Source organism: Aquila chrysaetos, chromosome 21 (assembly GCF_900496995.4).
Source record: "Aquila chrysaetos chrysaetos chromosome 21, bAquChr1.4, whole genome shotgun sequence".
In the NCBI taxonomy this organism is placed as follows: Eukaryota; Metazoa; Chordata; class Aves; order Accipitriformes; family Accipitridae; genus Aquila; species Aquila chrysaetos.
Genome location: NC_044024.1, coordinates 7,972,534 through 7,993,647, shown reverse-complemented (window position 1 = coordinate 7,993,647; position 21,114 = coordinate 7,972,534). Strand labels below are relative to the sequence as shown.

Here is a 21,114-nt window from a genome sequence, read left to right as displayed (position 1 = left end):
CAAGGTCAAATTGTTTCCCATGGAGACTAGTTAAGGTTACAAGGCTTGCTTTCAAATTCAGCTAAAAAGAAATATTTTTACTTAAACTGACTTCTGACTCTATTAACAAGCCAATGGCATTCCCATATTCTGGGCTGTGACTGACTCTATGGAAAGGCCCAAATTCTAACACCTGTACAGGCAAAAGTTCTCCTGATGTCGGTGGGAATATTTGTGCAAGTAAAGCAAGATGTATGAACCAACAGAATGTCATCCTTCAGGAAAATGACCCAATTTCTGTTGTTTTATGTTTAAAGCAGGCATTCCGTTGTTTTGCAAAAATAAATGTTCTAGCCTTTAAAAAAAAAAAACAAAAAACCACACATCCATTGATTCCCACATCAAGAGCACAGAAGTGAAAATCTCTGTCTTAACCCATGAAATCGCTGTTAAGATTTTGTTCATTTAGGTCAGCCAATTGTTTGTAAAATTTTAAAAGCTCATTGCAGACTTTCTGCATATTCAGCAATTAAACTTCTACATTGCACCTGGTAGTTTCCCACCTTGCATTCATAAAACAGATCCAGTTTTATGGAAGCACAGCATGTGGTGTGTAATTACTTCCGAGAAGTCATGTAAAGCAGTTGGTCTCTTTTACAGTCCAATAACTTTCAATACTAAAATCACTTTAAGGAAACAATTTAAATGAAATTAAAGAACTAATTTGAGCTTTTATGACTTGAATTTTTTTTAATTGCTATGGTTGTTCAAAAGCAACCTGTGCTCCTTCCATTGTGGCATCTCAGACTGAAAGCACTACCTGACTCCTTTACAGAGCATTTCATTTAACCTCATACCCCTACAGCACTGAAGCCATAATCCTACATTTATTGAAGGCAACAGGAACCTTAATTTTAATAGCAACTCAGGATTGAAACCATCTTTCCACCACTGGGAAGCTGGTCACCTGGAATGTGCAGAGGCAGAGCTCATGTCCAGAAGGTCTGGAATGAAGTATTCTGCTGGACATACCTGCTACAGTTTTGGGGGCAATATTTCAGAAACAGGGCACAGAAAGCACATCCATGAGAGTAGTCACATATTCACTTAATGCTGCCAAGAATCTGAGTGTGCGTAATCGTATATGATACTATCAGTGGGCATAATTAAGGAGATTTGGAAGGCTTCTTTGGATGTCCCATTAGCAGTATTGTTCTCTGAATCAGTAAGATTTCTTTTAGTCACTGGAAAAACTGGTAGAGCACTCCGTAACTGCTGGTTGTAATGCTTTGACACACACCCCTAATAGTTTCTTTACACATATTTCCTACTCAGGCTAGAAGGCACATTAGGCCTAAGAAAACTGAAGTACGCAAGCTCCCAGCTTGCACAAGATGTTATCTTCTCTAAACATAAATCCTCTTACACTGGAATTGTTTCTAACCTTCCCTTTTTGCACATATGCCAGCATATGCTCATGCATGTGTATGCACACACATACATTCTTCAAGATGCCTCATTTCTTTCTCTTTCTCTCCCCCTAAGCCCCTTGACTTACTCACGTGAGCACACTTCCACCCTCCCATTTCTTGTCAAAAAAAAAAAAAAAAATTAGAAAGCTAAGTCACTCGCTCATGGAGGCTCCGCAATGTATTGCTGCAATTCAATCCATCGTTAATATTCAAGAGATGCATCAACTGCTCTGTATAACCCTGTTATCTCACCGACTCCGTTGGTGTCTCGTCCCCCCCTTTTCTCCATTCTCCCTTCTTTTGTCCATCAAAATCCCTTTGTTCTTTTCTCCCTGTTAGCAGGGATAGTTATTTACTGCATCCATGTACAACATGCCAAAACCCGTTCCGGGCTCTCTCACCAGCCCAGTAAAACAAATTCCTGTCTTTGGCTTTGATAAATTGAAAAATGTAACACACAAAATATAGTCAGTCACAGCGAGTGGAGTTAAAAACAGAACAGTTAGCTTCTTAGGTTGCAACTCTTATCTGAATGAGTTTATCTTTAATCCTACGGAGAACTCTATGCAACTGAACAAAATTTCAATAGATCAAAAATTGCATTCATTACTTGAAAAGATCAGAAGCACACATACAACCGAAAATTATTCAGAAAAATCCTCAGGTAAATGCTTCAGTGGAACTTACTGTAGATGTAAGTTACCCAGCCTAACCCCAGCCTCACACACAAGCCAGCTCTGCAGCAGAGCTCTCACGGACTCAGCAGAAAACATGAAACAAGACAGGCAACCCTAGAGACAAGCATCAGTTTTTGCAACCAGTAGGCAAGGGCTCAGTTGCACGGCTTAACAAGTTACCACGCACCAGCAGAACTGCAGTAGCAGTGTAGAAGCTTAGCTGCTGGTACTGTGACTTCTCTTAGCACAGGACCAAAGAAGGCGTAAGCTCAATCATATATTAACTTGTATTTGCTATGGGCTAAGAGTTCATATATTGACAGCCCATCTAGATCAGTTGATAGAAGGTAACTCAAAAGCACATGCAAGTCTATTCTCAAGATAAAATATGAGCGGCACTGACATGGTGAGTTAGCTCTGGATATTATCAGCATTCACTTGCTTGAAATATATTAACAGCTCTTTTCTTTTCTTCTTTATATATTATGAAGACTTCAATCCATATTATGAATTATGAACCTAATTCTGTTCCCAGTAATGTTAACGGCAGACAAATGTGCCTCTCCACTTAATATATTCTTTCCAATGTCATTAACTTATTAGTGAATATCAAGTTCTGCTATCCCTACAAAACACTTCATGTTATTCTACAAAATGATCTAGTATCTCAGAGAAGAAAGAAATGCATACTAAGAGAACAGCCATCTCTCTTCGTAAAAGCCGAAGGTGGAACATCACTCTGACGTCACTCCTTCCACCATTTAATTTAGTTTGCATCCATATTTTGCTCCAGTCCAAGGCATGCACATCGTGGCCTGACTAACCAAAGGAGGCACAGTATTGCAGGGAATGTCTCAGGAACAACATCACTTTCTGCAAAATGAACTAAAACAAACAAAACCAAACAAAAAACCTAAACCAAACCAAACCCCTTGTTCTTCTCCAAAAACAAATTCTGGATAGGCCAATCTATTTGTCTTGATCAGTTTATCTCTTCCTAAGTATTACAAAGTTCATTTTGAAAGCATTCAGTTTTAGTCCTGAGCACACTCACAATTTAAATGGGGGGGGGGGGGGGGATCCAGACAACTCAGTATCATAGATCAAGGGAAGTAATCCTGTCACAGTAAGAAAAACCACAAAGTATCCAGGGATTTGATGAGCATGAGAAATCAATCGTGCATCAAGTCGATTGATGCGGTTTATTTTAAGTCCTTCTCTTCTGATTTATTGCCATCATTGCCGCCAATTTGCATAGATAATAGAACAAGACACCCTCTTAAAGTCTTAATCAGGAATTAAGAAGTAATATACTGTTACATCTCTTTCTGCTCATCAGAAAAGCGTACACATTAACGTTTAATGTCAGTTTTATTATAGGGATGGTACTGGATTGGAAAGAGGCACTTTAAACTGCTTCGTGACATCACCGCCGATTTGTTACTGTAATAGCTGCAAATCAGAAAACAGTCAACAAATCCTTCAAGCTAAAACAGGTTGTAAACATGACTGTTACAAGACTAACAAGGGTGAGCTGTATTTCTGAGAGCAGCGCAATATTCTTTTCAGTATGGCAAGTACTGCTACAACTGCAATATTCTTTCAACGTATTTCCAAACTTCGCCAATTTTTTGTTAGAAGAGAGATGATTTTTCGTATTTTCAGGGTACTGAAGATGAGTGGGTAGTTTGCTGCTCAGTAAAGTGATTTCTTTGACAGGTACTTACATCATTCGCAAAACCACCATAAATATGCACAACTGTTTAAAAACAGTGGAGAAACAATGAAAGCCTTGCCTCAAAGAGCCAGAGAAAAATATGTTATGAGAGCAATAGTTCAGACACAAAGCATATGTATAAGCAGAAAGATGGAGAGGAGTACTCAAATTGATCAGCATTGAACTGCTACTTCTGAGCAGTAGGTTCTGCACAAAAATATGAGCAGCCTTGTAAGAAAAACCTCTGAAAGAGAAGCTCAGACTGCACATTGACTTCAGGAAGCATGCTGGGAGGACGTGCTCACAAAGAACTGGGAAATAGAAGCATGAAAAATTATTCTCCATTTTTCACGGAGAATAAAAACGGGCAAAGTAAAACACCAGGCAGGATTGGCTACTAGACGCGTCTACAGGACAGTGGGCTGGATCAGGCTGTGGATCAAGCTGATGAAGTTCTAAGAAATTCAGTACCATACACCTTAAAAACAGTAATTTCTCTTGAGAATAAGACCCAATCCATCCGATACACTGTGTATGAGATCCTCAGGTCACAGACTGCTGGACCCCAATTTACACAGGGGCTACAGAGATAACTCCGTCTTTGTGCTCCCCCTTCCTAGATGAGCAGCTTTCCCCTCCACGATTCCTGCTTGCAAGAACTGTTTTCTTCCACTCTCCTCCCTTCTTGGTTGCCTCTACCACACCTTTGCTCAGGGCACAACAGCACCCAGACTTGGCCCTATAATAAAGCAGCTTGCTTACCGGTGGGGCCAAGGCAAAAAACTTTAGATATGACTGTTTGCATATAAAGAAATGTAGAGCTGAGCTCCCAGGACCAAATGCTGAAGCCTCAGAAGAAGTGTTTTCCCCAAAATTTCCCACATATTGTAGGTTGTTTTTGTTGGGTTGGTTTTTTTTTTTTTTGCTTTGTCATAAGAGCTGTGGCTCTTTGACTAACAGACCCAGTTCTTGGACTTCACCAAGCTTTCAGAGGATAAAGCATCGTGACTGCCATGACCACAACAAACTCACAGTCTTGCAGCAGTGATCCAGGCTCAGCTGCTAGCACAGTAACCTGGGCTTAAAGCTGTGGGACTGGGGGATCCGGCTGCCCCGCAGCTGAAGACCTAACCTTGTCATCATCCTTACCAAAACCTAGTCGAGTCAGGAGGATTCTTATATGGTTACCTGACATCAGTCATGACTTGTGAGACTGAGTCTTTTACTTGCTAAATAAGGAAGACATCATGCAGGCTCTGTCATTAAGCAGCTTTACAGGTGTTGCTTCCTTTAACTCTGTTAAAATGACAAATTAAAGTTTGCTAAGAAGCTTCTCCCTCCAAAATAGCCTATATATAGATGAAAGATGAGATCTGCCGCATGTCGCCGTGTTAAAAATAACTGCAATATTAAAAATTAAAATTCTCCTATGAAGAACTGTCGTTATTAACAGTTCTAATGCCAAGTTAAAAATTATACCCAATCAGCACAGAACAACATTTGGAAACTCATTTAAAAATGAATGAGACAAAGATTAGCTACTATAAAATATAGTATCACTTGTATGAAGTGGAAATTATCTGCCCAGAAAAAAAAAAAAAAAAAAAAATCACTTGCCATTACTGACATATGGCTAACACACTGGAACTGAAACAAGAGTGTAGCATGGATTTTTAAAATCAAATCAGCTGCAAGTCAATTCCCAAGACAAATATCTTTTCACTAGAGAAATCTAGGATGCAGGTTTTGTTCGGTATGGTTATTGACAGAGGTTGTTAAAATATAACCCTCAAAACATTCCAAGGTATGCTAGATATATGTTGATTAAGGGATTAGCTTCCAACTAGAAAAAGGTTCTTGATTCTTGCATTTCCTATAAAAACGTTTAAAAACCGTTAATCAACAAAATGGACAGTAATATTATCTGAATCGTTTTGTTAAAAGAATTAACCATGTTGGTATGAGGATACCAGTTGAGTTTAAGGTGCTCTTTTTCGGTAATGGACACCCGCTCATCTAACACTGCACATTTGTTGCAAGGCCCACGTTTCCCTGAAACCCTTTAAAAAGGGTAAATCGCAGGGCAGCAGAGTATATGCATATTTAAAAAAAAAAAAAAGCCCGCAGTTAAAGATATATCATAACCACATTTACTGGGTTCCTCATAAGCTGAAATAGATAGCTCCACGAACACACAAGTGTGTACAACAGTACTGATGGATTTTGTCTCCCTTCCTCCCCTCCCCTTCTTCCATCCCTTGTCAGTACAGGCCACTGCAGAGGATGCAGGTGACACCAGAAGGCGATTGCCACACACATGCCAGTGGTCCTTTCACTCCATCAAGTTTTAGAAGCAGCTGAACTAGCAGGCCAGATGCCTGGTTCTAGTTCTTTACCGCATACTACTCCTAACGTCTGACCACAGGGAATTTCCTTCACAATTTTAATAGAAAATCTCCTCTTGAAACTAATTTGACAAAGCGGAATCTAAATTGCACTCTGCTTCAAATAAAATACCTTCGGAACAATGTACTCTGGGTGTAGAAGGAGAAGAACAACTAATAAATGGACCGAAGATAAAAATTGCAAATTTTTCAGTGGAGAATCGCAGCACTTAGTAAAGATAATTGCGCATTCACCATAAAATGAGAACTTGAGGACAATACTGCAAGTCGCAAAATATTTGGATTTGAAGTATTAAAAATGTATTGCAACTGAGAATCTATCAGCTGAAAAAATGGTGTTCCCTATTTCCTTCATTGTAAGTTAACCTATTTTACATGTAAAGCTATGCAATTCAGGTTACAAAAATGACTTCTTTTTCAGGCTGCTTCTACTGTAGCAGTACTCATTCTTTTTGCAGCATCACAGAACAAACATCAGACTGAAAGTAGAACCCAGTGATAAAAAGATGTCCAGGCTTTTAATTAGCGTAAATGGCAAAAGTCCACAAAATGAAGGGAAACTAAATTGCTTGACACCATCTTCTGATGTAGACCTGGGTGGGTGTGGGAGGGGGCGGGTAGCAAGGCAAAACATCACCTTCCATTTACCTTATTATCCTACTGTCCTGGCTTGGCTGGGATAGAGTTAATTTTCTTCCTAATAACTGGTACAGCGCTGCGTTTTGGATTTAGTGCGAGAATAATGTTGATAACACACTGATGTTTTAGTTGTTGCTAAGTAGCATTTATCCTAAGTCAAGGACATTTCAGGTTCCCATGCTCTCCAGCAAGCAGGTGTACAAGAAGCTGGGAGGGAGCGTGGCCAGGACAGCTGACCCGAACCAGCCAAAGGGATATTCCGTACCATAGGACGTCATGCTCAGTATATCAACTGGGGGGAGTTAGCCGGGAGGGCGGATCACTGCTCGGGCATCGGTCAGCAGGTGGTGAGCAATTGCATCGTGCATCACTTGTCTTTTCCTGGGTCTAATTTCTCTCTTTTTGTTATATTCCTTTTCATTACCATTATTATTGTGTTTGTATTATTATTATTGTTATTATATTTTTAAATTATTTTAGTTATTAAACTGTTCTTATCTCAACCCACAAGTTTCATATTTTTTCCACGATTCTCCTCCCCATCCCACTGGGAGGGCAGAGGGGTGAGCAAGCAGCTGCAGGGTGCTTAGCTACCGGCTGGGGTTAAACCACGACACCTAGAGTGACCAAAATTGCTTCAGAAAAGAGAGTTATATTTATGTGTTGCCTTAATAGTTTTGTCACCTCTTCAAGCTCAAAAGCAAAGGTAGTTAAGTAGGTTGAGCATTTTTTGTTTGTTTGTTTTTAATATTTTATACGCCCAGCTAATACACAGGAGGTATTGGTCTGTTTTGTGTTGTCCCTGCTCACACAAAATACAAGACTTCTTGCTGTCAATGAAAAACAGAATTAGCTTTTGGAATATCTGCCGCATCTTTTCCTTCCTCAATAATAATACGATCTTGAGATGCTTTGGGGTTTACTTTATTATGCCAGGGATATCTAAATTGTATCTCTTCAGTTACATGCTAGATAAAAATTGCCCAGTACAGTTTTCTTTGCCTGTCTTCATGGTGCTTATACGTTAAGATGTCTTTATCTTCAGGATAGTATAGTTGCTAAAAAATTACTTGCCCTGTGAGACCATGTTATGACTTCATTATTGAAATCTGACTTTTGAGTGAAGGCTACCATGCAACTTCTCCAACAGTCTAATACACAAACCAGAGAAAAGTATTTCCAAGAGAATATACATCTCATATTTAGAATAAATCTAAGGATAATATTTATTTCTATTTATACTTTTGCCATCAGCTACAGCCCTTCACCCTCATTCAATTACACAAGCCAAACTCTATACTACCAGTATTCTCAGAATAGTTTTGAGGAAGAAGACACCAGGAACCCAGCTCAGTTGTACCTTCCCACTACCACTAGCACAAGAATGCTCTGGTCTTGCAGGTCCTACATTTGTTTGTCTAACAGGCTCTACCTTTTCTAAACCAATTTGAGGAAAAAAACAAACAAACAAAAAACCAACACACCTCATTTTGACAGAAAACCAGATTAAGCACATGCCAAAGTAACTGGCTACCTCTGCTCTTGCAAACATTTGATTTCTGGCAATCTAAGGCCCACTGCTCTCCATGAGGAATACTTTTATGCAAACCTCTTGTTGCAACGCTTAAAAAGTTACTGCTGGGTAATACTGCCAGACCACCACGATCCTCTTAAATTGCCAAGGCATTTAAGACCCTAAAGTAGTTCAGATAAACATTATTTCACTTCGAGCTATGAGAATGTTGGGTGTAGTTTTGTTCTGTTTTTAAACCAACAGTATTAGAAAGAATAAACCAGCATCACCTACCAAACAGTTAACAGGACTGTTAGTGATTTAGGAAGTATTAAGTATTGCTCTCACTAGAGTTTGTGCAAAAAAATACAATAAATCCAAAGTCACCTCATAACTTCCTTGACCTGGTTCAAATCTGCTCAACTAGGAGGCTTTGACAGAAATGTGGAAGGAAGGAGGGCAGAGTTTCCAGGCAGAGGTATTTTTCAAGGAGTTAATGAATTTTGCAAGTATAATTATTTTTTAATCTGGATGCCAAGGTGTCTCCCCCATTCCATGAAATCCTGGTGCTGTAACATTACAAAAGGAACACCAGCCCTCAACTCTCATTACAGCATCATTAAATAATTCACAAATATCAGTCTCAAATTAAATCTACTTAAATGGGTTTTACCTCAGTGAAACAGTACTAAGGAATAGGGGATCTATGGACTCCCAGAGCCCATGGCAGCTCAGGACCTCCAGATCTGGCCTCCGACAAGCCAGGGAGGTGAACAAATTCCACAGCAATGAAAGCCTCTTTACGCAGAAAGCTCTTGCCAAGCCAAACTCAACAGGAGGCTGCAAGGAGACCCACCAGCCACCGGCTGCCACGGGAAGCAAAGCCAAGGGCACACCAGAGCTGATCCGCATCCACATGCCACCACTACTGTCTTTGGGCAATATTACCAGAGGAAAAATGGGTGAGGGAGGAAATCGCTCTGAAACAATCTCTCAGTCCAGGACTTGCTGCTTCTTCAGCACCTACTCCCTGCCCAGAAGCAGCAAATGCTGCTTGACTGACTCAGCTGGAGAGCAGACCCCAGAGTGGGGAAAGGATGACACTCCTGGGCACCACAAAAAGCCTGGAAAAAGCCAACCCATAAAACAAAATGCTAAATACAACCACTCAGTTAACCTCTGGTTCTGACAGAGAAATAAAGCAAGTAAAAATCGAAAAGGAAACACACACTTACAGCTCCAGTGGTACAGCCTGCCCTCGCTATGCAGCAAGGCAGCTCTCCCTGCCAGGTTACTGGACTGGATTTAGCAGATGCTTCACGTTCTCAATTTTGGGGCAACCCACACAGTTTGGCTGCCTTTAGGAGGCCAGAGACTGCCCAGTCTGCTCATTGCTCTCAAGTCCTGCTCTGTTTGGATCCCAGAAAGGAGCTGTTGCCCTTCAGTGCGCCATGGCTCCCAGGCTCCTGGTCTTTTCGGGCACCACTCCAGATGAGCTTGCATGCAGACAGACACTCCATGGCTGGCTAAAATCTGCTATAGGGTATTGCAGTCTGGCCAGAAGCATTTATTAAAGAAAACTGCTGTAACAGCAAATACACATGTATTTAGATTCTGTTCCAATTTTCTCCTTTTGTTTGCCGGGCACGTCGGCGTGTTAATGCTGTACTACCCACAGGGGGATATCCAGCAACTCAACAGCACAACTGCAAGGAATATTTCATTCCAGGTTAGAGATTTCCAAGAAGTTTAAAAAAAAAAAAATTCCTATCAATTTCCATAGTGTAAAAATTTGTGATCACAGAAAAAAGGCAAATTTAATGCAAGAACATACATGTTGGCTAAACGAAAAACTCACCGATCCTACAATTTAGTCTCTTGATATGGCTGATAGTGGCTACTCAGGGAACAGTCTAAGGACAAGGCAAATATACACTGACACTTTTGAGCCACCTTCCCAACATCCAAGCAATCCAAGTCTCACCCCTTCTTGAAAACAATTCCAAAGACAGGTTTCTTCCTCCACCATTCCCACAGCTTCAAGCATATGTAGCATAAAATAACTGGATTTGTGTTAAAATGATAACAGATCTGCCTAACAAGTATCCTGCTTTTGGTTTAGATCGCTGTCTTGGTGCTTATCTCCAACCAAGTGATACTAACATTGAGTTTAGGACAAGACTGCAAATGAAATGAAGTCTGCTCTGTCAACCTACGATTCGGTGAAGTTCACATGCCTTCTATTTCCTTCCTACAGTGTGTACATCGTTTTAAAAGATTCTGGAGAAAAATACCTTAGAATTCCTGACAGGTACTACCAGTGGTCAGAAGACAGCAGGCAGCTTTCTCAGGTATGGTAGGCTGACAGCAAGAGCCTGCCATTCAGCTGGAGTAGCTAGAACATCTTGAAAGAGTTATTTAGATGCGCAGAGAAATTAATTTGTGCAATTTGCAAAAAGAAGCCATCGACAATTAGCAGCAATTTCCAAAATCACTGGCAGCAGATGCCATGTTTATAAAATTTCCCCACAAATGAGCATCTGTAATACAAAAAGGAAAAAAAAAAAAAAACCACAAAGGCTTCTGGGGAAGGAAACTCTTAAAATACAACTTTATAATCCAAGGCTTTTGTCATCATGTCTTGGATTAAAGGTTAGATTTTAATCTAGACATCTGGGGCTGGATCTATCCTATTGGTAAACAAAATAGAAACAACTGTTCCCCATCCCAAAAATCAGAAGCGGACAGGCTCTTTCCATTGTTTTGCATAACAATACTGTGGAAATGAGCTTAAAGCAACATTTTCACTCAAGCTTTTGTTACAGAAGAATGCTAATCATTCCCATCCTGCATCCCAATCACTCACTGCTTCTTAACTTCATTAAAACTCAAGATTCAGCATAGACACAGAAGTCCTACAGAACGAAGAGACAGGGAACAGAAATAAATATATCAAAACCATTATGAAGCCTCTTCTCACTGCCAAATAAAAGCTATGTAGAGATGAGCCATCGTAACACCAGAAGAGGCCACGTGGCGATGGCACTGGATTGTGACTCATAAGCCTATACTCAATTCCAAGTGCCAACAAGACTCCTTGGGATGACCTTAGGCAAGTCATCCCACCCAGCTCTTGAAGCAGCATGAAAGCAAAAAATGACAATATGCCCAAAGCCTCCCTGAGATAGCAAAATGGTAGATTTGTGTATATGAGACACTAAGATGCAGCAAAAGGGACCACAAAGTACTTGAATAGACACCTCTGTGGTGAGAGGGGGGAAATTACATCATAAACCTATAATTGGCAAGTCTAACAAAGTTAAGAGTGATTTGCCCTGCTTGATTTAAAGCCCCCGAGTACACTCTTCTGATTCATAGTTAAGGCTATGCTGGCACTGTCCCATCATTTAAAGCAATCCCAATTGTCCCACATGGATAATTTCAGGTATCTCATCTTTACACAGCTGAGCCAGTCTATTTTTAAACCTAGCTATCTGCAGGCAGGATATTGGTATAAAACTGATTAAACATAATTTCATATACAGAAAGCCAAAGGATGGATCTGACAAAGAAACAAGTCGGTACAATGAATACACACGTGTAGCAGTAGAATGGAGAATATGCAGAGTGTCATTTAAGAGCAGGTTTTAAATTTGACCTTCACAATATGCAACAAAAGCAGTGTACATATACAAGCACGGTTTTATAGAAAGAATAACCATCAAGTTCAACAGAGCTTCTATAAATAATGTAGAAGCAAAACACTAATTGGCCTGTTGCAGAAAAATTTTGCATTTCACAACTCACTGCTCTTCCTGTATATTATCTAGGGGTTTATCCTGACTAATCCAAGAATGCAGAAATCTGTCCAAGGAGTCAGTGCAAGGCTCCCAGAAGTACCACCAGCTTTTTCTTTTTAACCTGGTTTCTCGAGAAAAAGAGATTAGACACTTTCATTGTCCAGCTATCCACCCCTCTATTACTTCACTTGCCTGTGAAATTTTTTGCAAATTTCAACCATGTCTTAAGATGAGAACATGCTTCAAAAATATTAAGTTTGTAAAAGTTCAATCCAACCCAAAACCCAGGCAAAGAAGAGATCCAAAATGGTGTCTCGATGGAAAGGCAGTTATAAACCACTCCTTAGCCATTACAAGAGGAGACATCCAGCAGTCACCACTTGTACTGCCTTGCTAACCTGCATGCAGGAGACACTAAGCTCTCTCTGCCAAAGAAGGGAGAGATGCAAGGGTGAAGGAGAGCATGAGCTGAGCTGAGCACAGGAGTCTAAGTACAGAGGCTCCAAACCTGTCAAAAACCCCTTCGCTGCTTCTGTCCCTTACAGAACAACTGTCCTTTCAAGTACAGAGAAATTATCATCCAAACTTCAGGTGTTGACCATGTTTCCTCTTGCTCAAAGGTTTTCGGTTCCCCTCCCTGTAAATAGAATACATGCTTGAAATTAATCTCATTCCTTCAATTTCACTTTTTTTGCAATTAACTCAAACATATTTTCAAAGGCTGGAAGAACTATTTATGCTGTTAGAAAAGGGTCTTATCCATTAAGAGAAGAAACTTAGAAAATTTTTCTCGGAGGCCAGACACACAATCGAATTACTATGCATCAGTGAGTTACCACCTCCCACCTGGAGCAGTACTTGCCTAGGCATGCACTCTGTCCTCACCACAAACGTGAAGCAAAAGAAACTTGCTGCAATAGGCATGCTAATATGCTCGGTTAAATCTTCATGAATGCTTCAGAGAGGGTATTTAACCTTGTGTCTACCACAGGCTGAGAACAGGCATCCAGCCAGTTACCGTGGCTCAGGGAACACAGTTATCCTGTGCCCTGCAGTATCTCTACCTGAGGTCACATTGGGCGAACCAGGCATGTCTGCTTTTTGCACCATTATGCTTGCCTTTGTTCTTTACACAAGGAATCTATCAACACTTGCTGAGCATGTTACGCGGACAAACATGCAAAATTCCTGAAAGTCGTACTCGAGCAGTTTACTCGGTTAAGCTCATTTCCATGACTCAGGAGGAAGTTTTTTTCTTCAGGAGTTGATCGTCAGCCTAGCAGCTACTTACATTTTAAAATCCATCCACTTTTTGAAATGTACTAGAAGAGTCCTCTGTTTTACTACCTGCCTGGGTAGCATACCATGGAAGAGGATGGGCAGCACAGATGGGCTGCGTTAAACTGCCTGCTGCAAGAACCAGATGCCCATGTAGAAAGTAGCCTGCTAACTTCAGCAGCTGACTCCTTGGCTAGTTCCACTGATAATAGCTGAGATGACAGTTCTGAAGTTGCCTCCGGGTCTATCACGTGGTTATCCAGCTGATGAGCTATCCAGGCTGTCCTAACCTTTGAGATACAACTTTTATTCAATTTGCCTGTCTTCCAGGGGAAATGATGCATTCTCCTTCACTTACTGCACAAGTTATTGCACAAGTCCTTCAATAAAAATCTCCCAATGGATTCTTTATGGATAGATAAAATTAAATGTTTCTACTTGCTCAGTCTGGTTTCTTCTTGGATCTCACTGGATATTTTTAGGTAACGTTCTTGGAAGAGGTTCTCTCTGACTGGTCCAATATCATCTTCTAGATATCAAGACAAGTGTTATCTTTTAAAGGAACAAAAGGCAAGCAATATATAAATCAGTAAGAAATTCACCCAAAATCTCTAGTACAGGTCTCTGAAAAAGCTGGCATTTATGAGAAATCAGTGGAAAGGCTTTAGGAGCCTGAATGAAGTTATTTTGCTGATTCCTTTTAGCAGCTTGAGCAGACTGGTTCCCAAACTTCAATTGAAAAGAATTCATATCAGAGCACTGCTTCTTTTTAAGCCTGCTTTCCACAGGGAGGAGAATCACAGAGAAAAGTCCTGGAGGGAGTCCAGGGTAAAGTTTATGTTTACAAACATGATCCTGCCTCAGGGTTTTGTTACTTAAGAGTCCCTACAAGGTGTGAGTTTTGGACAGCATTCATAAAACTTCAGATCCTAAGAAAAATTTTAAGTGCTGAACCAGACCCAACCATTCTGGTAATTTAAGCTGAATTTTTGCATAACATAGGTCATAAACAAAGAAACAAGTGATTCTCAACAGGGGTTTTTTTGGTGGACCAGAGTGGGGGAAACGTGCTCTTTTCCTGAGCATGACCCTGACAGTCTCCCGGTTTGTGCCCTGTGAGGCACATTCAGCTCATGGGCCTGACCTCCTTTCCCATCACTCCAAGGAGAGCCTTACTTAAAACCTGGATCTTCTATAGTATCTTCTTCAGAAAGAGAAATCTCATCTTAAAAAATAGCTAATGAAGAATCCGCTGTCATTCCCCATTAAGGTCTTCCCCAAATCGATAACGATAAAGACGTTCATCTTATTTCTTGCATAAATCGCTCTAGATACTGACACAAATGTCACCGTCTCCCAACCCTGCCTGTTCAAGGATGCTCTCTTTCCCTTGTGACATACTGAGAATCCACTTGCTTTCCCACAACTTCTCTGGAGTAAGAGAAGTGGTGAGATGTGGCCTGTCGTCTCTTATCCCAGATTCAAGAAAGGCACGAATGCGACATCCGTAACACACATGGACCTAACGCAGCATCTGACACAGTGACTTATGACTCAGCAGACAGGAGTATCTCTGAATAGACAGATGGCATCTAATACAGTACATTATTAACAGGGATTTAATGACCAGAATATGTAATTATATGCCAGAAGCTTGTTTCAGTCAGGCTAAATAGTAGCAAACCAAGCAAATCATTCTGCTACAAATGTAAAGGGGCAATGCTATTTACAACGATTTGTTAAGACTTTACCCTAGGCAAAGAAGAATTAAACTTCACAGAAAAAAAAAAACCAAAAACAAAAAAACCCAAAGGGCAGCAGGCAGGCTGGATGGAGGAGAAGCAGAAAGCAGACGGAGAAAGAGAGACCACATGTCCTTGAGGAAGGACAGCATGTATTGGGGAAGAGAGGCCAAGTGCCAAGACTGGCTGATGTCTTCTAAAGGTACATCCCAACTTCTTGTCTTCAGAGCTTGCTTTCAGGATGTTCAGAGTCAGTTCTTCCTCTGAATCACCAAATAAATCAACATCTTGATGATATATTTTACATCCTTGAGGTGCTAGAAAAACATGAACTAATTCCAACTATACCCAAGAACCTAGGTAAATGCGATTACCCTCAAATAAAAAATGTAGAACTACAACACAGAACAGTTCGCAACTTCATCAGGGCATGCTGCCAGGCCAAGTTTACTGCTGAAAGGTCCTGGCTCTGGATTCAATGTTTAGTTTGATCGATCATCAGTTTTCAGACTGTTGTGTGCATGACTTCCTTTTTCAGAAGATAAAGCATCCTACCTACTCTGAATAATACAAGTATCAACAACAAAAGCATGATCTGCACCCCCCAAAATACAGTATTTTATGCTTCTACACCACATGTCTCTATGGCCCAACTTCTGCTCAGCTTGAAAACCACTAAACTGGACCAGCGACACTGATTACCTCTGTCCAGCCTATCCGGCACAATAAACCACAAGGAGCACTGCTCATTAAAAAAGATTGACATAATTGCTTAGGAACAAATAAAAATTAGATGTCTGAATGCATTATGGTAACTGTTGCATATATTCTCAATATTTCAGTACTTCAGCTTTTATTTTCAATACAGATAAGTTTAAGTATTTTAAAGGTGAGGTTAAAATACTTCCACAATAAAATGAGAGAAAAGGCATGATCAGTTGAAAACAAAAAAAATTCAGTTAAAGCCATGGCTACTTTTAAAGAACAAGCGATTTCACCTTTTGTAATTTTATCAAATGCTACATATAAATGCCATTTTTGTTCACTGCATGAACAGTATCTAACTTTTCTATTTGAGTGGTAAATTAGGTATGCTCTTTTCAACATAAAAATGCAAAAGATCAGGTATTTCAAAGATTTGAAGCCACCTATGAAAATAATCATATTCTCAGCTTCATCTTATACAGTGCTTCCTTTTACCATATACTTTTACTCCTCCTGTCTGCCAACTGCAGTATTTAGTCTATCGGAGTATCAGTCATATAAACAACGATGTACTGTCCGTTCCATATATAATGCCCATATGGGCACTCCTGGCACTCCAAGCTGCCCATGACTTCAGTATCTTTCTAATGCAAGTGGAAATGGGATATGACAAAGAAATAGGTGAAAAACAAGGAAAAATGTGTATCATCCGTTGTCAATAAAAGATATTGTTTTCACTCCCGCAATTCTATTTTTTGCATTGCTGAAGCACGAAATGCTCTCTGAAAGGTTACGTATGAAGTATGCAAAGACTCTGTGTCACATCAGATGGCTCAAGCTGTTAGATGATTTACTGTGATTGTGCTAATTATCTCTTACTAATTATTGCAGTCTGATGTTCAAAGTCCTAAGCAATATGCAGAACTCGCATTCAGCCCAACTGCAAGAGATCAATTCAAAAAAACAAACAAAAAACCCCCATAAAAACACACAGTCAAATTTACCCCTATTTCAATGTCTCCACCTGTCCATCACTTGACACGATTCTGCATCCCAGAAAAGCTCAGGGGAATAGGACCTTCTCCAGTGCATACAAGCAGTCAGTAAATCAGTATTTCAAGGGCATGACCCAGAGAATGCTTTATCCATCAGCTTCATTCAGCTTACACTAAGAAGGACTTCGGCAGATCACAAGTAGATCAAGGCTGGCTCACCGGGACCCCATGGCCGGGCAGGGCCGTGGCAGAACGGGAGACCAACATCCTACAGCTTTGCTGGGTCAGACACTGGTGGCCCCTGGCTGGGCTGAAATGGGGTCCTGGGCCAAGGGTGTGGGGAGATTAGGATGAAGGCTGAGGGACATGTCCTTTTAAACCAACTGTGCAAGGCACAGGAGAGGAGAGGGAAGGCATCCAAAGACAGCATCTTTCAAAATCTCACTCACCATCTCAGCTCTGCAGTGCTGCAAGGTGCTTTTTGATAAATATTTCTTAGGATTATTTTTCCTTGCTCAGGGTTAGCAAGGGAGCCTGTGCCATCATCTTGAGGACAGATCGGGAATGCAAACCTGCCATATTCTTCTCTTCCCTTTCAAAATCAGATGATCAGCTGGGGCTTTAGTCCTGCCAAATTTTGCCAAATATAGCACAAAATTACACAGAACCATAGTAACTGCACTCCCACTATTGTTCTGATTTAAAGAGGAGTTTGATTACATTAGGTAAATATTTGTCCTTATGTAATAGCTCCCTCCAACCTTCTAAAAATTTGCTGTCTCCTAGAATTTAACCGAAGAGGGTGCTTTTATATGTCATTGCTCTGCCCCCAAATCAAGTATACTCTATTATACTGTGAGTATTAAACTGTGAGTAATGTTATTACAAGCAATAATAGTTATCCAGACAATTATGTAGTTGCAGTTGCAGTTCTCCTATTAAATCTAGAAGCTTTAAGCAAGTTCAGAGGCAATAAGAATTGCAACACCATCTCTGATGAGCTAAATAGCAGTTATTTATTCACAGACTGTTAAATTCTTATGGCCTTGAGACTTCCAGGAAGAAAGCAACAAAGAATTGACTCCACATCTAAATACTGGCTCATTCTTCGTGTTGATATAATTATGAAGTTTCAGTCACTGCAAAGCTGTTCACACTGCTTTATCAACTACATGCATTGCAAAATATATGCTAACTGCAGTTTTTCCATTACAAAACTAGCTGGTGAAGTCACTGTTCTATTTCCAGCTCAGCTCTGGCACTGTGCGGATGCTCACTGCTTAGTAAATAGAAATAATTTTTTTTTAAGGGGAAAAAAGAACATACTGAATAAAAAAAGCTAGAGGCTTTCGACACCCTTTCTTCCAAGTCATTTTAAATAAGGTAATGAAATAAATGAATAACAAAGAGCAAATAGAGGCTTGTGTGATGACTCAACACACCAGGAGTCATGAGGAAAATGCCGAATTCTTGACTACGTGTTCCATTATGATACACGGCAGCATACACATAGAAAAGCTTTCACCTTTTAAAATAGGTGTTATCAACAGTCTAGGCAGCATTAATCAACATTCTTATCACTTAGGTAATTACATTCCTCCTAGCACTCATACACAAAGGGAAGGAATTTAAGATCTTAACTTTAGGCTTGGAAAAGAAACAACAAAAGTAAGCAAGCTCGCTTGACCTAAGTCTTTCCTTGACAGCTCCAGCTAGAGTCTTAACTTCTTCGGTCAACCTCTGCAATGAAGAAAGTTTTAGCCCCATGCAAATATATCAGCTCATTTTCCTATGAATATTTGCTCAAATGAATTATTTGCTTTGGCTGCATTCATATTTATGTTCTGTGAATCTTGGAGGTAAGGTGACTGTCACAAACATTTGCTCAAAGGATTTAAAACAAGCTTGTTGACAGTTTTCTTCTGAAACATTGAGTATTCCTATCAGAAACATGGTTATTAAAAGAGTCCAGCTCAAACAATCACAAAACTTGCCAGCTACTTACTGTATCATAAACAAACAGCATGGTTCAAACAACTTGCTCTTCTATAGAAGAGTGCTCTAAAGAAATAAATGCATACAACTTTCTAAATCCTATTTCAAAAAGGAGAGGTTTCAGCACAAAACCCTGCCCACTCAGGAACCAAGTTGTCTGTCCAGGTCTCCGTCAGCACTCTCAGTGCAACACGAATTTCAATGCATGCGTGACATTTCCCGCTTTTCAAGAGCCAAACGTAAAAGCACAGCAATGCAATCTCATGCAAGAATACAGCCCCCATATGAAGTTTCTACCTTACCTAACCTACAGCAGATATAGCTTCCAAGTAAAACCGGTGCTTCGCTCAGCGACTCCGTCGCCCAAACATTGCTCTAGCAAAACTCCCTCTGCCCTCGGCCAGAATTTGGTCCAAGGTTGAAAATATTGGAAGTCACATGGGAGATGCATGCACAGACTTCATGGAGAGACTGTAAGAAAAAAATATTTTAAGAGGTACATCTGGAAGGTAAGAATAGACTATTGCAGTGCCAAAAATAGTTTTCAAAATAGAGCACACTTGCTCTATCTCTTTCTGCTGCCAAGAGGAATCCACGGCACAAGACCGGAGGCAGCAGGGACAGGTGTTTTCTCTAAAAGTAGAATTCATTCTTTTGGCCACCTGTACAACACCGTTGGCCAACGTGTTCAAATCCAAGTGTGGGATCCTTCCAACAGCAACATTCAGTCACTGGCAAGCTTCACTGGAAGCTCTGCAGTCGCCTTTCGTATGATCACATGAAAAGCTGCTTTCTGAGCTCCTGTTTGCAGTTCCTTTTTTCTTCTAAAACATGCATGCTTTAAAATTATCTGGAAGAGTTACAAATTACTCTAACCAACTTTTTCAGCATGCAAGAATATGTGACTGTAAGGAGATTATAAACATATTTTCTTACAGCTGAGTAGTTCAAGCCCAACATTTAAATGTTAGTATAAAAATATGCAAAACCAAATTGTATGACAGAGCTTCCTTTGTCAAAACACAAATGTCTCATAAAATGTGCTGTCTAGCATCATAAGTAGTAGGTGATATTTTTCAGACAAACTTTTTCAGTGAGAAATCCCTATTAAAATAACAAAAAATATTCAAAATTTAGATTTGAGATTTTAATTGACTTTTGGTTTGAAATAGCAACAACTCAGAGTTTTACCTAGATTTGTTTAAAAATCAGCCCCAAACTAAAAAAAAAAAAAAAAAAAAAAAAAAAAAAAAAAAAAAAAAAATATTCAGCTATGCAAAACATTTTGTTTAACCCTTCAAAACTTCTTAAAATTACTGTTTCTTAGTTGGAAACTGCCCAAAACCCACTCGTATCCATCCAGTTCCCCTACATCCAGTTCCCCTATCTGCCTTCTTTCCCTCCAATCTTTCTCATCAGTCCACAAACCAAAACATCAACAATTTGTTTGACTCTAATCCGAAGGGCCTACACCTAAAAAACGTATCAGTAGCTTTTTTAGATTTTACATCTCCCCAGTAGCTGTCATCTTTTGGCAGCTGGTGTGAGGAGAAGGGCAGTTCAATTTACTGGAAAAGAAACCACTCATGCATAGCCATACAAACGAGCAGCATTGCTACATTGCAGGTAGACCAAGGCAAGATGCAGAGGTAAAACGGCTTAACAGTGCCCGCGCAAAGATGGGACAGGAGGAAGGGGAGGGCGAAGGGAAACCTGCCACACCGTACTGAAGACACAAGATGTCTCTTGGCAAGTATTAGGTAGAAACCTGAAGGACTGGGAGATGGTTACCACCCTCTCCCTGCCAGAATGGAGACCCTGATCTCCAGAAGAGTTGCTGCCAGCAGGGAATCTGCTGGAGGAGGATACAAGTGCCTCCCCACAGGGATGTTATCCAGCTGGACTATTGGGCACCGAGGCTGAAGCATATGGGGACGCAGAGTCGCGGGAAGCAAAGGCTACTCTGATACAGCATGCTCAGGGGCGGGGAACCTGATCTGCAGGAACTCATGCTCGTTTCTGCACATTTATCTCCCTGCCTTTCTCTATCTAACTACAGTTCCTCTGGAGCTATTGCATCTCAGTTCCTGAGAGGCAATTTTGATAATTTCAGACAAATGAAAGCAACTGATACAAAATCTGGACATTTACTCTGAGTAAAGCAAAAAGCGTTAGGCTGCATTGTTATCAAATTATG

The 21,114-nt window shown here is 40.3% G+C and overlaps 1 protein-coding gene across 3 annotated transcripts in view; it reads right to left on the bottom strand.

Annotated features, from left to right (window-relative positions):
* FGF13 (fibroblast growth factor 13) overlaps positions 1-21,114 on the bottom strand; it is a 267,134-nt gene that overhangs the window by 180,160 nt on the left and 65,860 nt on the right. Inside the window, exon 3 of one of the 3 annotated variants that reach the window (XM_029997143.1) lies at positions 19,220-19,388. The exons of the other annotated variants lie outside the window; for them this stretch is intronic. The gene's annotated coding sequence lies outside the window, so the exon portion shown is untranslated. The remainder of the gene's footprint in view (positions 1-19,219; positions 19,389-21,114) is intronic. 3 annotated transcript variants of the gene reach the window in all.